The sequence below is a fragment of the Gorilla gorilla genome, chromosome 19 (genome assembly GCF_029281585.2).
Source record: "Gorilla gorilla gorilla isolate KB3781 chromosome 19, NHGRI_mGorGor1-v2.1_pri, whole genome shotgun sequence".
NCBI lineage: Eukaryota > Metazoa > Chordata > Mammalia > Primates > Hominidae > Gorilla > Gorilla gorilla.
The window spans coordinates 105,569,238-105,592,925 of record NC_073243.2 but is presented as its reverse complement, the minus strand read 5'-3'; the positions used below and the strand labels follow the sequence as shown (position 1 = coordinate 105,592,925).

At 46.5% G+C, this 23,688-nt stretch overlaps 1 long non-coding RNA gene across 4 annotated transcripts; it reads left to right on the top strand.

The window, feature by feature from the left end:
- The first annotated feature begins 7,704 nt into the window (after positions 1-7,704).
- Positions 7,705-12,090, top strand: LOC101143587 (uncharacterized). 4 transcript variants are annotated; one of them, XR_002003366.4, is made up of 3 exons: positions 7,705-8,230; positions 10,193-10,451; positions 10,652-12,090. It is a non-coding gene; the product is annotated as an uncharacterized lncRNA (long non-coding RNA). The 4 variants fall into 4 exon arrangements; XR_008673073.2 differs by adding an exon at positions 9,066-9,123 and having other exon boundaries at positions 7,733-8,230; positions 9,236-12,090; XR_010131848.1 differs by having other exon boundaries at positions 7,733-8,230; positions 9,066-10,451.
- Positions 12,091-23,688: the final 11,598 nt, after the last annotated feature.

Here is a 23,688-nt window from a genome sequence, read left to right as displayed (position 1 = left end):
CATTGCTGAGTGAAATGAATCTTCAACGAATCGTTGGCCACACTTCACTATATTTTAAAATTATACTCAGGCCCCGTGATAGCATGCTTGTGTTTACCATGTTCTACATACACTGCAAACAAAGCCATGTTTTTAAAAAATTATTCAGTAAAAGTCTGGCATTATGATTTATCTATAGACTAATATATGTCTTGTCCTCTAATGCCAACATCATGTCTTAAAAAAGAAAGTAGGCTGGTCACAGTGGCTCACGCCTGTAATCTCAGCACTTTGGGAGGCCAAGGTGGGCGGATCACGAGGTCAGGAGATCAAGACCATCCTGGCTAACACAGTGAAACCCCGTCTCTACTAAAAATACAAAACAGCCGGGTGTGGTGGCGGGTGCCTGTAGTCCCAGCTACTTGGGAGGCTGAGGCAGAAGAATGGCATGAACCCGGGAGGTGGGGCTGGCAGTGAGCCGAGATCGCGCCACTGCACTCCAGCCTGGGTGACAGAGCGAGACTCCGTCTCAAAAAAAAAAAAAAGAAAAAGAAAAAGAAAGGAAACAGCTTGTTGGAACAGGACTGAGGCAGCAGCCAGCTGGAACCCTGCCCTCTGGGAAGGCTGCCACCAGCTTTGGTGTCCTGAGCGACACCACCAGGCTGACTGGGGGCATGTTTCACGTTTCAAGTCCAGTGACCGTGCCATTTCCATATCTATAAAACCCAGAGGAGTCAGCGCTATTCTGGGGAGTAGCCATGGTGGCATGTCCTCTCAGGTAACCCTAATTTGGACGGGAAAGGAGGCATCCCACAGGAGTGTCTCCAGGGAGGACCCGATGTGAGGGGAAGCCAGGCAGTCATCTCATGGAGAGTGCAGGGGACCTGGGCTCCGGCCTCACCTCAGCCCTCTCTCAACAGCAGAGCAGGTGGATAGGGGACCTGTAAGACCCAGCTGTGGGGGAGAGTCTTTTGCAAAATTCCTAGAAGCAAAGCCATGTTGTCCCTCAAAACCATTAGTCAAAGAGCCCAACAGTGTTCCAAGAAAGTCCTGGTTTCTCACAGATCTTAGCCACCTGACATTCAAGAGTAAAGTTTCTTCCCAAAGTCTCACCCAGTCGCTCCATCCTTTCCACCCCTGGCAACCTTCAAGGGCCAGCATGCCCTGCAATGTTTCTTTTTCTCTACAATCACTTCCTCCTTGAGCAAAGTTTCTTCCAATTCATGGCAACAAGAAAAGAAAAAACATTTGCCCTTCCTATATCTCTCTCCGCCTAAACGATGCCAAATGCTACACAAAGAAAAAAAAGAAAGAAAAGAAAAGAAATAAACAGGATTGCCTTAAATTACAAGTGGATATTGAATGCTCATCAGTTTGGGAACACTCTATGATCCAGGGTTGCAGTGGAGAAACACAGGACAGAACCCTTAAGACATGTAGCGAGAGAGAGACAGACAGAGAAACAGGGACAGGGAGGTTTGTTTAAAGGCATTGGTTTCCTAGATTATCAGGGCTGGCAAGTTCAAATCCATAGGGCAGGTCATCCGGAATGCAGGCTGGAAACTCGGGCAGGAGCTGTTGCTGCCACCTTGAGGCAGAATTTCTTCTTTCTCTGGGAAACCTGTTTTGTTCATAAGGTCTTCCACATGAGACCCACCCACATTTTTGAGGGTAGCCTTCCTGACTTAAAACCAATTGATTGCAGATGTTAACTGCAGCTACAAAATACCTTCAAGGCAACTCCTGAATTAGTGTTTGATTAAATAAGTGGATATGAGAACTTAGCCAAGTTGACCCATGAAACTGATGATCACAAAATACAGAATTAAACTTCCAGCATGGTGGTGTGCACCTGTAATCCCAGCTACTTGGGAGGCTGAGTGGGGAGGATTGCTAGCACCGAGGAGGTCAAGGCTGCAGTGAGCTGTGACTGCACCATGGCACTCCAGCCTGTGCAACAGAGTGAGATCCTGTCTCAAAAAATAGAAAAGGAAAAATTAACCTTCCAACTAGAGTGTGCATCATTCTCCCTGCCATTTTGGGCTGCCCAGGCAGGCGATGCTGACTGGCATCTGAAGAGGCACAGGGCAATGGTGTTTGAATCATCCCCAGACAGCAAGACACACACAGTGAGCTCTCAGCCCCTGCCCCATGGGCCCTCTGAATATGCATGGAAATAAAGGAGAACTCTGCCTTCCAAGACTCCCAAACAAAGTAAGAGACCACAGGTTTAGAGCTCAAGAGATGGTTTCAGCTCTTCTCGCTCCCTGTCCAACCCCATGTATGGCTGGGAAACGGAGGCCTCAGTGGGAGTCCATGTGACTCTCCCAAGTAGCGGCGGATGCAGGACTGGCCGTCAGGCCCACATCATGTATTCTATTTGAAAATGCTGCTGTCCACATGACTACAAACCCCACGTGACTAGAGCCACCAGTTCCTCTTTACCCTGGTTCAGTTTGAAGAGACAAGGATTATTCAAATAATCACCCAACTCCCTTCACCTCAAAAACTATCCATATCAAATCAAGAAAAAAGATCCATTGAATGTCTCTCATCTGTTACAGCAGGGTATTGATTTCAGAGAAGTTGGGATTTGCAGTCCTCAGGAACGATGTCTCTGTGCACAGGTGGGGTGTACAGGGGAGTGACACAAGAGCCCCCAGATCTGCTGCGCCCCACCCTTCACTGGGGAGCCAGGTACCATGAGCTTTGGAAGGTGACCCCAGTGCGGGCTGATGCCCTGCAGTCCCAGCTCTGTGACTCAGGGTGAATGCCCTTCCCCATCCATCCCCTAAAATGAACAGGGAGGGCTAATTGAGCCCTAAAATTCTGTGTGTTGGCAGATAATGACATTCTTCTGTGATTACAGAAATTTATAGTTGTTATATTTTTCTGTCCACGACATCTCTTTGGTTTTAGCCATGACTTATTTGCTGCCACATCCTCGGTATGACAGGCGATCCCCAATCACTTTATACCATCCATTACTTCCATTGTTCCTTTGGGAAAATGCTGCCTGCTTTCCAAAGCAGTTTCTAGAAATGCGTTGCACTATGCCTGTGGTGTCTGTGCCCTCATCCGTCCTTGTTGCCTGGTGAAAGAGCTTCTGTGACTGTCGGGAGGATCATCTGAGAGCTCTCTGCCACCCGTGGCTCCCCACAGCAATGGTCCTGAAGGTGCAGAGGTGTGGAAGGGCTGGATAAAGAAAGGCCCCGAAGTTACACTGCCTCCGAGTCACCTCCATGTCACCACAGATGCCACGGTGGGGAGGTGGGGGTGACCAAAGGGAGCATTCCAAATATTTGCAAGCACACCTCATAAACCACTGCACTCACTTCCAAAGAAATCAATCCTCTTGGTAGTTCCCGCGTGTCTTGGAAGCTTTTGGAATGTTGGAACGTGTTCATTCTTCAGAGAAATGCAAATTCCAGCCAAACACAAAGTTACCTCCCACCGTATGAAGGAAAGTCTCCTGAAAGTACTGGCACATGGCACAAGCAGAGATCTTGTGCAAGGGCAGGCAGCGACCATGGACAGGAGGATTGCGGGAATCACCTAAGTGGGCTGAAGTGGGGGCCGTGCCTTTGGAATGTGCAGGTTCTAATGTCTCTCCAGTGGCCTCCATCCACATTTGTCTCTTCAGGACAGTGTGTTACCAGTCTACAGTCTCACTGGGCAGGCGCCACCTCCACTTTTTGTGGATGACACCTCCTGCCGGGGCTTTGCAGGGAACTCAGGGGAGCCCTGAGGCATATGGATAAATTTAGGCAGCTGTATTAGTCCGTTTTAATGCTGCTGATAAAGATGTACCTGAAACTGGGCAATTTACAAAAGAAAGAGGTTTAATGGACTCACAGTTCCACGTGGCTGGGGAGGCCTCACAATCATTGCAGAAGGTGAAAGGCACATCTCACATGGTGGCAGACAAGAAAAGAGAATGAGAATCAAGCAAAAGGGGTTTCCCCCCTATAAAACCATCAGGTCTCATGAGATTTATTCATTACCATGAGAACAGTATGAGGGAAACCACCCCATGATTCAATTATCTCCCACTTCGTCCCTCCCACAACTCTTGGGAATTATGGGAACTAAAGTTCAAGATGAGATTTGGGTGGGGACACAGCCAAACCATATGAACAGCTCTGCTGCAAGCCAGGCCAAGGTGGCCAGAAGGTTGGTTCCTCAGGCGAGCTTGGTGAGACCCAGATGGCATCGTAGACACACAGGACATGAATTTGCCATGTACATTCAACATCCCTCTAAAAGACATGGGAACCAGTTCCACAGAGCAGGCAATTCCCTCTACCCTGGGACTCATGAGCAGACCTCCACGGTGAGCATGGCATGGGCAGCCTCCGCTGCTGTGCACAGGCAGTCTCGGTTCCCAGCCAGAGTTTGAGGACGGGTTTCCTCACTACAAGCCACTCCTTCATCAGAGGCTGATGTGGAGAAGATCCACTCCAATTCCAGTGCAAAAGCCACCACACTTTCATTCTGACCACACAAATGTTCTCCCATAGGAGTTAACTTTACTCTTTTTAAGTGCCTTATTTATTTTTAACAAGTAATACACAGATGTGGAACAAAATTTAAAGGTATACAATGTGTTCCCCTCTAATTGCCATCCATGAGGCACTCAGTCTCCTCTCGAGAGATGAGCCCTGGATCAGGCTCCCTGCATGTCTTTCCAGAGAGATCCACGTAAAGTAGACAGACACCAGAGATTCTGCCCATCCGCACCTTGCTTTTCTGCATTCACCAAGATGTATTAGAAACACGCATCAGCAAATACAGAGCTGCCTGACGCTTTCAGCAAGTGCGCGATGCCATTCCCTTTTGTGGATACGTGGTAATTTATTCAATCAGTTCCCTATTAGCAGGTGGTTTCCCATCCTTCACTCTTGTGATGCTGTGTGATTAACTTTGCACATCTGCCTCGAACACTTACCAAAAGATGTGTTGGATAAATTCCTGGAAGTACAATTCCTAAGTCAAAAGGTATGAGTGTTTTTAATTTGATAATTATTGCCAGCCAGTAGGTTTAATCAATGCATACCCTCATCTGCAATATATGAGGGTACCTGGTCAATACAGCTATGGGAGAAAGCTCATGGTTCAACTTTGCACCCTCTAATGAAATGGGGCATATATCAACATGTTTATTGGCCATTAGTGTATATATAGATAGATAGATAGATATTTTTACCTCTTTCTCTGTTGATCTTTTTCTGTTTGATTTGGAGGCACTCTTTGTTTATTAAAGAATAAATTAGTCCCTTGATTTGGGATGCCTTTCCTTTTGTTTATTTGTTTGGTTTTTTTTTTTTTTTTGTCATGAGTATTTTATGGGTCTTTTTTCATTCACAAGATTTTTGTGTGGTTGATTTTATTTTTTTTTTATGTATCTGGGTTTGGGGTCAAAATTTTAAAAGCCTTCCCCACTCCAAGACTGCAAGTCTGCTGACTTGAAATCCCCACACTTCCCCCTCTCACACACACACTGTATAAAATTTAACTCTATTGCAGTTAAACTGCTAAATACTGTCAGCCAAAATTAAGGCTATTGAGGCAGAAATAATTTGAGAAAGGTTTACTGGAAGCCAAATGTGAGGATTGTTCCAGGGTCAGAATAGTTCTATGAGAAAGTTTAGGAGCAGGGAGGGGAGGGCACTCCTTACATTGGAGTTGTCCTTTCCATTGGAGGGTACCAGGGTGTCCCAAAGAGGTTACAATCATTAGCTTCAGATTACAACACAAACACATGCTAAAGCATTCTATCTGCAAGACAACTGGCAAAACTTCATGATTCAGAGACAAATCAGGGCCTGGTGCACTGGTTCATGCTTGTAATCCCAGAGTTTTTCAAAGCTGAGATGGGGGATCCCTTGAGGCCAGAAGTTTGAGGTTACAGTGAGCTATGATGGTGCCACTGCATTCCAACCTGGGCCACAGCTCAAAGCCCCGTTTCCAAAAAATAAATAAGTAAAACAGAAATAAATCAGTGTCTTTTTTCACATTGATCTGTATGTTGACAGTTGGAGGAGGGTACAAGAAGATTTGAGGGATTCATGAGAAGACCCTTTACTCAGGGGACAGGACGCAAACCATGCATCACGAAACCTTCCCCAAGCAGGTAACTCGGAAGGCTGCCAAGTGGGACCTGTAGGCTCTCAGCACCTACCCGTGGAACGACAGATCCAAGCTGGAAGGGATATGGACAATCCATAGGTCCCACCCGCCTGTTTCAGCAGTGAGAGAATTGAGACACCGTCGGGTGTCTCCTGAGGTCACCCAGCTAACTGGCCCCAAGGAGCACAGGCCCCAGGAAGCCCACCCTTTGTCTCCCCCAGATTCTGACCAACCCCCACATCATCTCCTTGCCTGGTTTCTCTGGGGAACCAGGAAAAGAGCTGAAGAGTAGCTTCTGCTTTATAATGTTCACATTCCATTTCTAGTTGAAATTCAGTTGATTTTTAAATAATGCATCGCCTTAGATTGTGGGTTTTGGTAGGAATTTCAAGATACAGATAAAATTCCAGAGAGTAAAAAAGAGAAACACGTTTACTGCCAATTCCTTTTGAGGGGAATAGAAAAACATATTTTTGAATAAGCTCATCCTGGGTTCAGCTTTCCCTATGAGAAGGACACATATAACAATAAGAAATTAAGGGCTCGGGAAGGAGAGGGGCCACCCTGTGCTCACCCCCACACAGCCCTGCAGGAAAACCCAGTGAACGGCGCCCAGGTGCCCGGCTGACTCCTGGGCCGGGAGGGGATATGGAGGGACAGTGGCCATCAGGTTCTCTGTGGACACTGGGGATTAACTACTGCTCGTTCTCAGCTCACTGGTGTCCAGCCCATCAATAACCTCATCAATAACCTAACTTTGGTCAATTAGGTTGGAGTCCGAAGGTGACTGATTTGCTGGCAAGGTTTTCTCTCTTCCTCTGTAAAGTGGAGTCCTTCATCATTCATCACAAGTAGACAACTCGCTTCCTAATGCCTCTGCATCAAGGAGCCAGGCACTGCAGCTCTTTGGTGCGTGATCTCAAATAGATTCATGCGTCCTTCTGCTGACACGGTGAGTACCTCCTGGAGTCCAGGACTCAGAGCATGGACACACCCTAACTCCAGCTAGGGGAGGGCGAAGCCACCTGCACCTGGGAGGCTGGCGCTGCCTAAGCGGGTCACGCAAGTCCTCGCTTTGGAGGGGAGAGTCCTTAGTGATTTTCCCTGGCTCTGCTCCCACCGACGGGACGGACTCAGGAGGGGCGAACGGTATGTGGCGCGGGGACGCTTTGTTCAGATGGCGTCATCAACCCCAGGTCCGTCTGGTCTTTTTTATTCACTGCATATTAAGGTGCATGCGGCCTGTGGCTGGTTCCTGTCCTGCACACCTGTATGGCCTGGACTAGGCCTGAGCGCCTCAAGGGCCGAGCTGGGTCCTCCCCACCCGCCGGATTCCCCAGCGCCCAGGCTGTCTCCAAAGAATCCCCCCGAGAGCAGGACCCCGCTTCTCGGGCGTCGGGGCTCGCCGCAGTCACGCTGCACACCCTCCCGGCCTACGGCGGCGCCGGCCCGGGACTCGCGTGTCTCCCCGCGGCGCCGCGCAGGACCCGGGCCTCGGAGCCCGGCAGCATCCCCTGCTGGCCGCTGGGCTGAGGAGCCGCGGGAGGCGGGGAACGCGGGGCCGCGGGGGCTGGGCGGGCCGGAGTGCGCGGTAGAGGGGGTGGAGCGGCCGGGGTGCGCGGTAAAGATGGGGCGGCGCGGCCGCGGCTCGCCAGCACCAGCCCTGGAACCCCACGGGGTCCTCGACAACAGCGCCTTTGCGGCGTGGGCCCCTTTCTGCAGCTCCTCCACCGGCGCGCTGTCGGCTCCGGGGCACTGGGGCTTTGAAGGGCGCCAGCTCCCAGCCGCACTTGCACGCCTAGGAGGGCGCAGGCCGCGTGTCCCTGTGGGAGGAAGGCCCCAGCAACCTGCAAAGACCTCACGTCACAGAAACTTGCGGCGTTTGCCCCCGATGCGCGCGTCAGGTGCTCCGTCCCTTCCAGGTGGCAGAGGAGAGGGAAGGGTCCCGCCTGGTGGGGGCCTGAGAGCCACCGGGCTGCGGTGCGCGAGTGTGGACACCGCCCCCGCCTTCTGCGTCTACAGCCCCGGGTTCTGGGACCTTTGGAAACCGCTTTGGACGAGGCTGAGCATCTCTTTCCCCACGCTGACCTCCCCCATAGACTCCGGATGGGGGTAAATGAGGGTAAGGGTGCCGTCACCGCAGGAGGTGGATTTTCTATGCTCCACAAGACAAAAAATCTGTTAATTTTCTGCAGTTTGTTATTTTTTCTAAGTTTGTAGTTTCCTCTTCCAAACGTAGCATTTATATTCATAGAACTAGAATTTATATTCATAATGCAGAATTTATACTCATAATGCTAAATACATAGGCTTTTAAACTCTACCCCCTAATAAAAGCACGAGGCAGTCTCTCCCCTGAGGAATTCGACCCCGCCGCACAGCCCCCGCTCCGAGGTCACATCGCAGCTGAAAATTTCAGCAGGGAGTGAGGGACTTGTCTTTCCATGATATCATTGGATGTTACCTAACACATATACATATACATCACATATGTCATATGTGATATAGTATGCACATGATACATGACATATTGATTTGAGAATTAGTTTGACTACCCAGGGAGCCACTCCAGGGCAAGGCCTGTATTTAAGGATGTGGCCAGTATCCAGACTGTGTGTGCTGCAGGGGAGGGCTGTGGTAGACTAGAGGGAAGGACCGAGGGAGGGAAGAAGGGGGAAAAGGAAGAGGGAGGGAGTTTTTCCACGAAGCTGTTTCCCTGCAGTTCCCCTTGGTTGGTGAACCCTGGCGGGCTATGGCCGGTACCCCGGCACATGCTCGGTCGGCTTCTTCTCTCCAGGCCCAATCCTCTCTGTGTTCTCCCTGGAAGGGGAAGATGAGAAGATGAGCTGGGGCTTTAATTTTTTCCTAATTATCAAATCTTTAGTCCAAACCACTCTGCCCAGCCTTGGTGATGGGAAGGCCAAGGGTATGGCAACAGTGAGTGTCTCTGTTTCCAGGTTGCAGTGAGGACCTGGAAGGTCAAGAGACAAGGTAGCCCAGCACCTGGCCCTCATGGTATGCAATTTCTGCTTCAGGATGATGAAAAAAAAAATCCCTGGCTCAGTTCCCTCTTGAGGTGCTGGGCTCATACCTAACCTTGTCTTTTCCCCTCCCTGCCGTCACCCAGCCTCCTGTGAACAAAGCATCACAACAGTCAGCATCACAAACCCCCATCAGCCCCGTGCAGTTGCAGTTGTGCTGGACCAGAGCCCATCAGCCTGGCCTTCAGGCTCTCCTCCACAGTGCCCCGCCCAGCTGCTCAGGATGGACGTGACCATCTTCCATCTGACGCTGTGTGCTCCCTGCACCTGGCCCCAGGATGCGTGCAGTGAGCTAAACTGTGTCCCTCTTGAAATGCATGTGCTAAAGTCCTAATCCCGAGTACCTCAGAATGGGAGCATATGTGGAGGGAGGGTCTTTACCAAGTTAAATCGAGTCATCAGGGTGAGGCATCCATCAGCCCATGTGACTGGTGTCCCTACAGAAAAAGGGAAATGTGGCGACAGACACACACACACGAGAACACAGTGTGATCATGAACATGGCCACGGACAAGCCAAGGAGAGAGGCCTGGACCCTGTCCTCCCCACACAGCCCTCAGAGATGACCAGCCCTGCCCGCACCTTGACTTTGGACTTCCCACCTCCAGAACAGAGAAACAATCCATCTCGGTTGTTCAAGCCTCTAATTCGTGCTGCTTTGTGATGGCAGCCCCAGGAAACTGAAACAATGGGCTAGCAGGCAATGAAAAGGGCAGGCCCCCCCAGGCCAGCTTCAAAGTGAGTCATCTTCCCCTCTCCTTTCCTGAGAGGCGGCCACCTTTGCCTGCTGCCCCCAGCACACACCGGACACCGTGCCCAAACACTGGCCAGTCCCCAAAGGGCATGGGAGAAAAGTCATCCATCCCTGAAATTCACAGGGGAGGCAACCACGTGGCACCCACTTCTCTTAGGAGCATCCTGAAAGGGGGTGCAATTAAGCCAGTTCAATTTGGAATTGCTTAAAAATGTGGATTTAAAGCAGAATGTAAAAAGGAATGATTTCCGACCGTGCTAGTGAGGTTTTATTTTTTTACTTTTTACAGCTCCTGGGAAATCCAGAAACTTCACTCTAGAGAAGCTTGTTTGCCAAACCTTGCTTTGGGCGGTGGAGACAGACTATCATGTCCTGGATCAGCGTGTGGTGACTGTGGAGGCATTTACACACAGCGCACTCCAGCTCTGCCACTGGGCCGGCTGAGGTGGCTGCGGTACACGGCGCCCATCCTGAGCCCCAGGTTCCTCACATGTCAACAGCATGAAAAGTGCCTCTAAGACATCCACAGGTGTGCAGTGTTAGAGCGGGTGAGTGTCCTAGTGTAGACTTAGCGGAGTGGGGCTAGGGCTGCGCGTAGTGGGTGTTCTGCCCCCGGCTTGCTACCCAGCCCTCCCTGTCCCTCAGACCTGGCCCTAACCCTCAGGCAGACCCGTGTCTTCTCTTCCACCCCCTCCCTCCTCCTCCCTGGCACTCAGCCTTGCTCTTCTACTCTACCCTCCCTCCCCAGGCAGCACCTCAGCTTGGTCAGCTCCCTTAAGGACTGTGGCTCCCTTAGGACAAGGCTCTGTCCCTCAGAGCACTCAGTGCGATCTCATGCTGGCATCTTAGAGACACTGTATTCACCAGGTAAGATGGATTCACATCTGCTGGGCTCACGAACACTTCCTCCTTCCTTGCCACCAGTCAGCATCACAACCAGCCTGGCCAGGCTCCCGTCCCAGCCCAGCCTAGCAGCTAACCCCAGCTCCATCCCCCAGTAAGCCCCTCTGCCTGCGCCTCAGCTTCTTCATGGAAGACGAGTCAGGTCATGATGCCACCAGGGAGCGTGTTTCCATGTTGAACTGAGACACTAAGCCCTTGACAAATGTTGGCCAAGAAAAAAAGGGGCTCCAAGAGGGGACCTGTGGCTCAGGTAGAAGACGGTGAACGAGCATTGCCTGAATCAGAGTTAGCTACTCTGGTTACGCAGGTGTCCCCGGCGGGTTGGTCAAAAGCCCTCCCCTGAGTCCTGTGACAAGTGTGGGGAGGGAGGCAAATCAAAGACCCCCACACACCTCCTGCATGGATGGCCAGAGCGCTGGTCCCACCTCCTTCCTTCCAAACTGCAACCCCGATCAGCACAGCAGAGAAGTTTCCTGTGGCAGGGACCAGTAATTCAGTGCTTCCCCTGGAGAGTCTGGGATTGCACAGAACACCAGAGGCTGGGGATTTATTTGTTCACCAACATTCATTCAACAAACACTTACTGAGGCCAGCACTGGGAATGGAGATGAATTTCCCTGTCCTCATGGAGCTTGCTTTCGAAAGGGAAGGAGGCAGACAGTAAACAAAACAAGCAAGTCAATATAGAGCATGATGCAGAAAAGGTGTGATGCCACCCTCTTGCCTGAGTTTATAACAAGCAGATGATGTTGTCCTAAGAATTAATTTCAGCCGGTGAAAGAGTGCAGGCAAAGAACCTGGTCTCGGACTTTCTGGTGATGCTTAAGAACATAGTTGCGGTTTTTGTTCTGATTCTTTGTGCATCTCGCGCTAGTGAAGGGTTCTGCCATGATTGCCACCTCTGGAGACGTCACAGCCAGCACAGCCATGACCAGGGATGAACTTGGCCATTGTCCAGCAGCACCATGGGAGGACGAGCTGCTGTAAGTGAAGGTCATCATCCATCTGATTTGCTGGCTTTTTGCCACTACTGCGGTGGAAGTCTTAGAGTAGCCACCTTCTCTGTACTCAGACCTTCACTTCGCCAGATGTCAGCACAGCAGTGTCAGCAGCTTCGTCAGACACAAACACCACCACCTCTCTGAATCAGAAGCACGTGGAAAGCCCACCTTGCAAGAAGACCCAGCTATTCCAAAAGTACCCATATCCCTGTAGCATCCTCTTAGCTGAATGTCTCTACTCCTTAAACTTGTACCACTTTGAAGAGTAAAAATTTAAATTCATTCATATTATCATTTTTTAGTTTTTAGTATAAGTGGAGCTGTTTATTGGCCATTTGTATGTCCTTTTTTTTTTTTTTTTTTTGCAAATTACTCCTTTGCCAAATTTTCTCTCAAATGACTCATCTTTTTCTTATTGATTTGCAGAAGCTATTTACATATTATGGATGTGCGGTGTCTAACATACACAGCAAATACTTTCTCCCAGTGTGTCACTTTTAAAAAAAATTCTTATAATGTCTTTCATCTTTAAAAAATTATTAAGCTATTGTGAGCTTTTATGCCTTTTCAGTTTATTTTCTTACATAGATAATTATATGAAGTGCAAATAGGGGCAGTGTTAGTCTCATCTTCCCAAGGCTGTACCTCAGATGTGGAATGTTGACAGCAACATCTGTTACCTTGTTCCTGTTTTTAGGATTTTAGTGTTAAGGCCAGGCATAATGGCTCATGCCTGTAATTCCAGCACTTTGGGAGGCCAAGGTGGGCAGATCACTTGAAGCCAGGAGTTCAAGACCAGCCTGGCCAACATGGAGAAACCCTGTCTCTATTTTTAAATACATTTAAAATGTTAACAATTAAAACAAAATATTTTACCGTTAGTATGATGCTTGATACAGGATTTCTGGTACATACTCTTTATCAAATTAAATAAGTTTCCTTTTACTCTTGTTTATTGTTATTTTTTAAAATAAGGAATGAATCTTGGATTTTAGTGTATCAATAATTATATTTTATTCTTTAACTTCATAATATTCCTTATAATTCCTTATGTCATATTAAAGATGTAAATTCATATATATTTTATCATACAAATGATTAATAAATGTATAAGCATGTCATTACATGAGAGTATACTTCCTTATGTTTCATGAATGCATCGTGACAGGCTCATTTTTTTAATCACTGCTCGATTTGTGCCACTGATGTTTTATGAGGCCTGTTTATGTCGGCGATGGTAAGAGTGTTAGTGTTTCCTCTGTGGGTACCTTCATCTACCGTGAGTCTCCTGGATATGCTAGCATCACAGAATGGCAGGCGGAAATTTCCAGCTTTTTCTATAGAATGAGTTTAACACAGAAAATAGATCTTTCTTGAAAATGTGGTAACACTTACCTGGAAACCTCCCTGGCCTAGTGCCTCTTTTCTTGGGGCTAAAGGGTATGAAAATGGGTAGATCTCCAAATGCCTTTTCCATTTTTCTATGAATATTATTCCTACTCAGGCTTTTCTCTTCTTGGAACAATGCTGCTAACTTGTGCCTACTTGGCTATTTCTACTTCATGTATATTTTCAAATCCATTGGTGTGCAAGTGGACTTAGTATGTTCTTGCAAGCATTAAGAGTCTCCATTAGTGTAATGACCTTCTCTCTGTTTTCCTTGAGCAATGAACATATATTTGTCTATTTTATTGGTCTTCTCAAAAGAATACGCTTTTGAGTTATTGATCACCTGTACCATGTGTTCTATCACACTATTCTGTGTTTACTCAAGCTGGTTAATTGATATTCAAATCCCTGTATTTTGTCAATTTCTGTTAGATGCTAGTATTAAAATTTTTTTATATAACCGTAGATTTGTCTATTTCTTATTATATTGGTAATAGTTTTTGCTTTACCCAATATTTTGTTCTAAGGTGCTTTTTTAAGTTCTTTTTGAATTATTTAGTATTTTTTGTTTATTGTTGTAAGGTGCTTTTTTAAGTTCTTTTTGAATTATTTAGTATTTTTTGGTTATTGTTGTAAGGTGCTTGTTTAAGCTCTTTTTGAATTATTTTGTATTTGTGGTGATTGTTGTAAGGTGCTTAAGTTCTTTTTGAATTATTTTGTATTTGTGGTGATTGCTGTAAGATGCTTTTTTAAGTTCTTTTTGAATTATTTTGCATTTTGGTTATTGTTGTAAGGTGCTTGTTTAAGTTCTTTTTGAATTATTTTGTATTTGTGGTGATTGCTGTAAGATGCTTTTTTAAGTTCTTTTTGAATTATTTTGCATTTTGGTTATTGTTGTAAGGTGCTTGTTTAAGTTCTTTTTGAATTATTTTGTATTTGTGGTGATTGTTATAAGGTGCTTAAATTCTTCTTGAATTATTTTTTATTTTTGATTATTTCTGTAAGGTGCTTTTTTAAGTTCTTTTTGAATTATTTTGTATTTTTTGGTTATTGTTGTAAGGTGCTTTTATATGTCCTTTTTGAATTATTTTGTATTTGTGGTGATTGTTGTAAGGTGCTTGTTTAAGTTCTTTTTGAATTATTTTGCATTTTGGTTACTGTTGTAAGGTGCTTGTTTAAGTTCTTTTTGAATTATTTTGTATTTGTGGTGATTGTTGTAAGATGCTTAAGTTCTTTTTGAATTATTTTGTATTTGTGGTGATTGTTATAAGGTGCTTAAGTTCTTTTTGAATTATTTTTTATTTTTGGTTATTTCTGTAAGGTGCTTTTTTAAGTTCTTTTTGAATTATTTTGTATTTTTTGGTGATTGTTGTAAGGTGCTTGTTTAAGTTCTTTTTGAATTATTTTGTATTTGTGGTGATTGTTGTAAGGAGCTTTATTAAGTTCTTTTTGAATTATTTTGTATTTTTTGGTTATTGTTGTAAGGTGCTTTTATATGTCCTTTTTGAATTATTTTGTATTTGTGGTGATTGTTGTAAGGTGCTTAAGTTCTTTTTGAATTATTTTGTGTTTGTGGTGATTGTTGTAAGGTGCTTTAAGATTAAGTGCTGTCACATGTTCTTGACAGGTTATTCCTTTTATAAATATCAAATGTAGAAAGTTTCTCTGTTCCCCCATTTACTGTGTCTTGCCATGAACTGTGTTTTTTTGATATATTGACATACCTAATACCTATCATAATTTAAAACACACATACCCCCCTTGACCAATAAATACGACTCCTAGGAATTTATTCTAACGCACACACGTGTGCAATATTTGAAATGAAAGGTACAGCGTTATCATTGCAGACTTTGTAGGTAATAACAAAGGATTGGAAGTAATCCACATATGTATTCACAGGGGTCTGGATAAACAAGGGACCCTCTGCCACTGTGGAAAGAATGACGCTCCTTATGTACTGATAGGAAATGATCTGTCAGACCTGTGATTAAACAAAAACAAATCCTAGGAACAAAACATTCTGAATAGATGTCAATATTTGTGTAACACGGCTGGGCAAGGTTGCTTATGCCTGTAATATCAGCACTTTGGGAGGCCAATGCAGGCAGATCATTTGAGGTCAGGAGTTTGAGAGCAGACTGGCCAACATGGTGAAACCCCATGTCTATGAAAAATACAAAAATTAGCTGGGTATGGTGGTGCATACCTGTAATCCCAGTTACTGGGGAGGCTGAGGCAGGATAATCACTTGAACTTGGGAGGTGGAGGTTGCAGTGAGCCAAGATCATGCCACTGCACTCCAGCCTGGGCGACAGAGTGACAACCTGTCTCAAAAAAAAAAAAATGTTTAACAGGGGAAAATCATATCTACCTATCTGCACAGAATATCTCGAGGGATGGACAGGAAACTGTTACTGCTGGCTGCCCACAGAGGATGGGGCTGGGCAAGGGGGTGGGAGGGAGCATTTCACAGAGCTGAATCTCTCAAATATTGAACTCAGTGTTTAACTATTCAAAACATAATTAAAATTAAGTATCCACACCTGCATCTTGCATTAGCATTTGCCTATGTATGTCAGTCTTATTTCCTTTTTGTGAGCTGTTTTGCATTTTCTGGTTACTGTGTTTTCTTGCTATTTCTATCTTTTTTTTTTTTTTTTTTTTTGAAACGGAGTCTCAGTCTGTCGCCCAGGCTGGAGTGTAGTGGTGCGATCTTGGCTCACTGCAAGCTCCGCCTCCCGGGTTCACGCCATTCTCCTGCCTCAGCCTCCCGAGTAGCTGGGACTACAGGCACCTGCCACCACGCCCAGCTAATGTTTTTTGTATTTTTAGTAGAGACGGGGTTTCACCGTGTTAGCCAGGATGGTCTCATCTCGATCTCCTGACCTCGTGATCCGCCCGCCTTGGCCTCCCAAAGTGCTGGGATTACAGGTGTGAGCCACCGCACCCAGCCTTCTATCCTTTTTTCTTCCTTTCTTCTCTTTCCTTAGACTGATGCAATTTTGTGACTTTTCTTTTCTAGTGATTTGGAGGTTATACTTCCTATTCCTGTCTTTCTAATCATTACTCAACCATGTGAACAGACGTATTGAAGTGGTGGAGCAGATAAGGAGGTCTTCAGGTCTGGAGCTGTCCAGGAGCTGAGACAGTCTCAGCTGGTAGCTGGGACACTCTTGGGGAGTTCCCCCAGCTGAAGAAAGTCTCCCTGTCGAAGGTCGTGATCTTTCTCAGGGCAGCCCACACCCCACATCTAACGGCTGGTTGATGTTGGAGGTGCGGCGTCAACTCTCACCCCAACTCTGCCACGTCATGCAGCTCCAGAGCACCCCATGGGACCCGCTGGGGCCTGTGATGCCTGCAACACAGCCCCATGTCTCCTTCAGCCCCATCCACACAACCCTGCTTCTTTCACTCAGCTGCAGGGAATGATCCAAACTTCCTGCACGCAAATCTCTAGCGCAGAGTGTTTCCCAGGGAAACTGCCTTCCAAAGATTGATTTGTCTAACAAGTTCTAACACACACCATAATATACATATGGGCAGGGCCGATTGTGAAAGGTGATCAGTCTTATGAAAAGGCTTATCTGTGTGTTGGTTCTGGTAATATCCCATTAGTACATTCTCTGGGCCCTTCATATTGTAGTTGTTTAAAATGGGTTGAAATTTTAGAGATCTTGATACTGGAAAATGTCATTTGTTTTAACCAAAATCCACCTGGAAAAGCACACTACAGATATTTCCATTTTAATTGTAAAAAGTGAAGTCATTCTCTTGACACCAACAATTATCTTATAAATAACCTAATGACCTAATCAGAACACAAATTTGCATCAGTTGCCTGGTGCTTGGATACTTGGAGTGCAGGGCCAATGTTTTCTAGTTTTTATTAGTTTTTCATAAGGTAGTTTAAAATAATCTTTGATGCTGAAGCTTGGCATTGAGGATGTGAGAGGCAGGTAGTAGAAATTCGTGTTTGACATTAAAAAGCAGTCAGTTATGCAATTCTGTGTTTCTTGCTGCAACCAGTTCCAGGGTGCCCTGACACTGACAGCTCAGCAGAAGGGCACGAGGCACCTCCTCCCCAGACCAATAAAAGGAAATTAGAACAAGAATACATGAACTATGTGATGCTCCTTGGTTCTCAGGGCTGTGATTCAGTGACTATGTTAGTTTCTGCTAGTACTGAAGATTTTGCAGCAGGCAAATATGTGAGCAAAGATGACATTTAAGTTCTGTATGCTTCACCCACCTCATCTTTGGATCCCCCAGTCAAAAAGTTTTATTCACTAGCAAATAGATAAATAAATGATTATCAGTAAATGTGCTGTCTTAGCACCTCGCACCCCAACCAGCCCCCACCTTGAAACACTAGCTGTCAGGTGCCGTTCTCAGTGCACCGCACATATGTTGGGGTGATCCAGACCCAACACCAGGTCGTGGGGGTGACGAAGTCTGGCAGAGTCAAAGGATTGAGAAAAAGTTTGAGAAGTAAAGTGGGGCCAGGGGACCATCGCGATCACGGAGGCTGCAAAGGCCCCGAGCTCTGGGAGCCCACGCTATTTATTGGTAATCCAACAGAGAAGGAGGTGGCAAGAATGTGGGGGTCAAAAGGGCGTGTTGCATCAAGCACATGATTTATAGCTGTGATGGTTTAGCATTTGCTCTGCTACTTGAGATAATGGAGAGCAGGTTCTTTTAACTCAAGATACAATCGATCCTGGGAGAGCAAGGAGCAAGGAGCCAGCAAGCCTAGACACATTCCGGAGCCACAAGCCCTGGATTCTATCCAAGCCACGAGGGATTTTATGCCCTGGGCTTAGATTAGGTACGTCAGGGTAGCCTTCCACTCTTTAGCACAGGGCTTGGTGTGCCAAAGGGCACAAGGGGTTTTAGACCCTGGACCCCGGACATGTTCCAAGACTCTTTTACGTTATGTCAGACATGCAAGCCCTGCCTCAGCTTCTTCCCAACACTCAGCTTTTTCCCAACACACGTATTCACTAACTCAGGCCTCAGCACACCTTACTGGGTAGGTGCTACCATCTGCCCATTTTATAGATGAGGAAATAAAGGCCCAGAGATGATAAGAAACTTGCCCAGGGTCACATAGTCAAGAAGTAAGTGACTGTATCAGTCATCTATGGGTTTGTAACAAATTACCCCAGGATGTAGTGGCTTGAAACAATATTTAATATCTCACAACTTCTGTAGGTCACAAATGCTGGCAGGGCTTAACTGGGTCTTCTGCTTCCAAGTCTCTGTAAACTCAGATAAACTTCTAAGCCCCCTGCTGACTGAATGGACTCCTTGTGATAAAGAGGACCCCACAAAAACCTTAAAACTAAACTCCCAGCCATAGTGGGATGTGAGGTCAGACACACCTCATTCTACCCCCTTCCTTTTGTGGTTTAGACACAACTGACCGACATTAATGTTAACACAGAGATCTTAAGACTGGCAAATAGACTCTCTGTAGCAGTAAGATACCAGATTGTAAACAGGACCCAAGGCCATGCCAGGCAAGGGTTACATCACACATCCCTAACCTTTCTTCTAACGGCCAAGGGTATTTTTCTCTAGCAACTAAACAAGCACTGGCCTCGAGATACGTTAAACAATTCCAGCTCATCCAGCTCAGAGACGTTAACCAACCGACCCCGTTCCACCAGCCATAACTGCAGCTTTGACTTGAACTTACTGAAATCTCTTTGTATACTACAAAGAGCCTGTAGTACAAAGCGATTGATTCCAGTAACTTTCTCCTGAACATGAACTGGTCCTGGCTGGCTGTACACTTGGACACCTTCATGTCCTGAAAAGACCTTTTGACATAGAGAGTCTAACTGTAGTACATTTAAATGTTAAGTCTCCATCCCAAAGTGAACATGGGTGGTATGTTACACGAACATTTGTCCCGTACATGTGCCAGGACCATCCTGAATATTCATAGCTCCTCCTGTCACCTGTTGAATATGCATGTTTAGCCAACCAGTTCGGCATAAAGCTCCTGTCCCAGCTTCTCTTCCTCCATGGTGTTTCTCTCTGGTCTTGGCTGGAGGCTGTGCTTCCCAGGCTGCAGGATGGCCATCTTGCAGGCTGAAACCTTTACAAGAAATAAAGTCTCCTCTGTTTTCTAAATGTATTAATTGTGGTTGATATGATATCTGATCTTGAATTGTAGCTCCCATCATTCCCATGTATTGTGGGTGGGACTTGGTGGGAGGTCATTGAATCATGGGGGTGGTGATTTCTCACACTGGTCTCATGGTAGTGAATAAGTCTTACAAGATCTGATGGTTTTGTAAGTGGGAGTTCCCCTGAACAAGCTCTCTTGCCTGCCACCATGTAAGACGTGACTTTGCTCCCCATTCACCTTCCGTCATGATTGTGAGGCCTCTCCAGTCATGTGGAACTGTGGGTCAATTAAACCTCTTTCCTTTATAAATTAGCCAGTCTCAGGTATGTCTGTATTAGCAGAATGAGAACAGACTAATACAGTGCTTTTGTATTTTTAAAGTTAACATCTCTCAAGAAGTGGGTTGACTCAAGCCTCAACTAGGGCAGGATCTGTTTCCAAGCTCATGTATGGGGTTGTTGGCTGGATTAGGGTCCAAGGCAGTTGCTGGACTAAGGGCCTCAGTTCCTTGCTTTTCCAATGCTGCACTTAATTCATTGCAGTAAGGCAGGTGTGAGGACTTTACCCAGCAGGCCCAAGGCCACTCTCCCTAAAAAGGCCTGAATGCAAGACTGGCCCTTAGTTGGCCTCTGGGAACCTGGATCTTGGGAGTGTTCCCAACATCCCAACGGGTAAGAGTGGTTCAGTGTGCCTAAACTGTTTATGCAAACAATACACTGAGTGCCTGCTTTCCCTGCGGGAGTCTGGAATGTTGGAGGTGCCAGACAGGTGCCCACATGACCCCTGTAAGCTCCCTGAGCACTGAGTCTTTCATGAGCTTCCCTGAAAGACAACACTTTGCATGTGTAATCACAACTCACTGGGTCAATCAAGTCTGTCCTGTTTGATTCCTCTGGGAGAGGACTCTCGGAAGCCTGCACCTGTTTTTTTCTAGATGTTACCCCATGTGCCTTTCCCTTTGCTGCAGTCACAAGCCTTTTGTGTAATAAATCATAGCAGAGTAGGACTAGGTGCTGAGTCCTGGGAGTCTTCACCAAACCCAGGGGTGGGTCTTGGGAACCCCGACACAGCACAAGAGTATCACCAACAAGATGGAAGTCACAGTCTTCTGTATAATCTCATTGGAAGTTTTGCCCCATCGTCATTCTATGCATCAGAAGCAAGTCACAAGGTGCAGCCCACACACACAGGAGAATGCACCAGGACTTGAACCCCAGAGGCGGGGGTCAAAGGGGCTGTTGTGGAGGCACACAGGCCACCGCGGCAGAGCCAGGAGTCAAGCCCCTCACCCTCCACCCCAGGCTGCTCAGCATTTGTTGAAGTGAGCGAGAACAGAGACGTCCAGAACCCACTTCCTGAGAAGTGCTCTGGGAATGGAGTGCCATTTGCTAGGGTGAAGCGTGTGTATACACAATCCCAGACTTGCGGATGCCCATTAATAATTTTGTCCTCTGGGCTCACAGAGACACAGATATCTCTTTCGCAGCACTTATTCACTACTCACTTGTTAACTGAATAGAGCTAAGATTACCATGTTTTAATAGAGAGGGCCCCTGACTTACAATTCTCAACGCATGATTTTTTGGCTTTATGATGGTAGGAAAGCAACACATATTCAACAGAAACTGTACTTTGGATTTTGATCTCTACCTGGGCTGGTGATCTGTAGTCGATATCCTTGTGATGTTGGGCAATGGCCGAGTTGCTCCATCAGCCATGCGATCACAAGGGTAAACCACCAACCCTCTGCAGGGGACTGTGTTGCCAGATGATTTTCCCAACTGTAGCATGGAAGTGTTCTGAGCATGCTGAAGGTAGTCTAGGTGTACTTAATGCACTTTGATGTAGGACATTTTCAACTAATGCTGGGCTTATCAAGACATAATCCCATCGTAAGCTGAAGAGCATCTGTATTTAAAATCTCCTTGTTAATACTGGCCAGCCCACATAGATGCCCTCCTCAGAGGCAACCAATACTGTCATTTCTTCTGTATCCTTCCAGTTACTTTACATAAATTCAAAAGCACATGTCTCCAAGCCTGTGTATTTTCCCCCTGTACACAATGGCAGCAGAATGCACATTCTTCTCTACACCTTGCGTTTCTTTCTTGGTGGTCACTGGACTCCAGGACACAGCGAGCTGCTTCAGCCCCTTTGCTGGCCAGTGTCCACTTGGGGGCACTGCACCATTTGTGTCCCAGTGCCTTGTCATTGTTGCTGAGGGCTTCCAGGTTTCTGCTATTAACAACATTGCATCAAATGACTCTGCAGACACATTTGACTCATCTGTGGGCCTGTGAAGTGGACTCACTGGCTCAAAGTTGTCCTTTTTAGGAAATTTATTTTATTCATCTACTCAACAGGTACATCAAAGTTCAAAGGAAACAAAGAGTTTTCAGTAAAAAGTTTTTCTCCCATTTAAGCACCCCCACCAGAAGGCAACCACTATTCCCAGCCTATGGGGCTGGCTACTTCAGAGAGGCCCTCATCAGAGACAACCCTGCTGGGTGGAAGCGAAAACTCCTTCTTCAGCTGATGTCTTTTCTTCTGCAGTGCACTCTTCGGGAATCGGAAGACCCTTACCAAAATGCTGATTAAAGTTAGAGAAAGAAAATCCTTCATGTTAGGAGCAGTCTTCTCTTGAATGTTTCCTCAGGCTTATCCATACACCATAATAACTGTCCACCTTATTTATCAATTTTTAAGTTTTCTTCTCCCTGTGTGGTCTGTACTTGCTAGCTGCTGTTCTGTTGTCTTTGACCCCTACATCCATCCAACGCTGGAGGCTGCTCTCAGTGTCTGGTTACCCGGGGTTGCCTATTCTGACAAGGCAAGGTGCTCACAGGCAGTGCTGAGCGCGGGAGCGACTCCTCGCTCTGAGCGTCGCTACAAGGTGATAAGAGTGGGCTACTTCCCAGGAACCCTAAGGCCGCTATCTTTACGGCTTCTTTGGAGCTAGACAGTTTCCCCAGAGAAGCATCTTTCAACAATCCCCTTCTGTAGACCAAGATCTCACTGCCCTAAAAGTTCTGGGGGCTGAGGGAGGAGAAAGACGCTGAGAGCACTAACCCCATCCCCACACACCTGTGTGGCTCCCAGGTCCCCACCGTGCCCGGTGTCCCCAGTCCAGGGCCTGGACCAGCAAGTAGGATAAAGCACTGAAACTGACTGGAAACAGTTCCCACTGGCCAATGCCGGGACAATCTGAGAACCAAAATAAATGACAGTAAAAATAAATAAATAACTGAATAAAACAGAATCCTTGAATCCATACTGATAGAAAATGAATCAAGAAGCAAACAAAGGAGAGAGGAGTGCTCATTCTACGTAGAATGAGAACTAATAATGTAGAAGTGATGAAAAATGGGGAAAAACCGTTTGTAGCTATCACAGTAAAAACTGGCTCAGGCAAATTATCAAGAAATACGAAAGCTGGCAGTTAAAAGTTTGATGAGAGAGAGGAATATAGTCTTGAAATGTCTCCTTGCACAATACTTACAAATTTTTCAGTGGAGAAACTTGGCAGGCAGATACCATATTACTAATAATAAGAAAAACTTCACCACCACTATAAAGAGAAAACCCAACATCGTCAGCCTCCTGGCATGAAGCAGCGAGAAGAACACAGCACCACCTGTGGTCCTCCTGTCAAACACGCACACATCACAGGGACACTTCAGGCCAACCAAAACTGAAGCACACTCAGACGACCTGACCGGTACCCTGCAAGACTGTCTCAATCATAAAAGACAGACTGGGAACTGTTTCTGACTGGAGTGAACTCGAGACAAGACAGCCAAAGGCAACTGGTGTCACCCCAGACAAAACTGGACATTGTGACTGCAAAGGACATTACCGGGCCGCTGGAGCGAGCTTGCTGGTTTGAGGGTGACCTGCATCCGCGTTTCTGACGCCTATGCTGCGAGCTGTAAAGAGGGCCTCTGTTTCCAGGAAACACCATAGGAGCAAGGGGGTAACGGAACACGTCTGTAACTTACTGTCAAAGGGTTCAGAAAACAATGAGTGACATGCAAGCACACCAGAGGATGCAAATGCAAATGTGGAGAAATGTTCAGTGGAGAATGTGGGCGAAAGAGAAATAGGAGCTCTTCATGCCACAGAGCTTGAAAGTATTCCACAGTGGAGATTTCAGAGACAAATCCACCAAAGGCAGTGTGTGGTCGGTGTTTGTACAGACCAACACACAAAATGAGGTAGACAGGGAGACAGCAGCCTTCACAGTAAAACCGCTTTCACTAGAGAAAATAAGGATGTATTCTAACACTGCCATTTAGCCAAAAGTAAGTTTGTTCTTTCTGCTTCCTAAGAGCAAAAACAGGAATCACACATGTA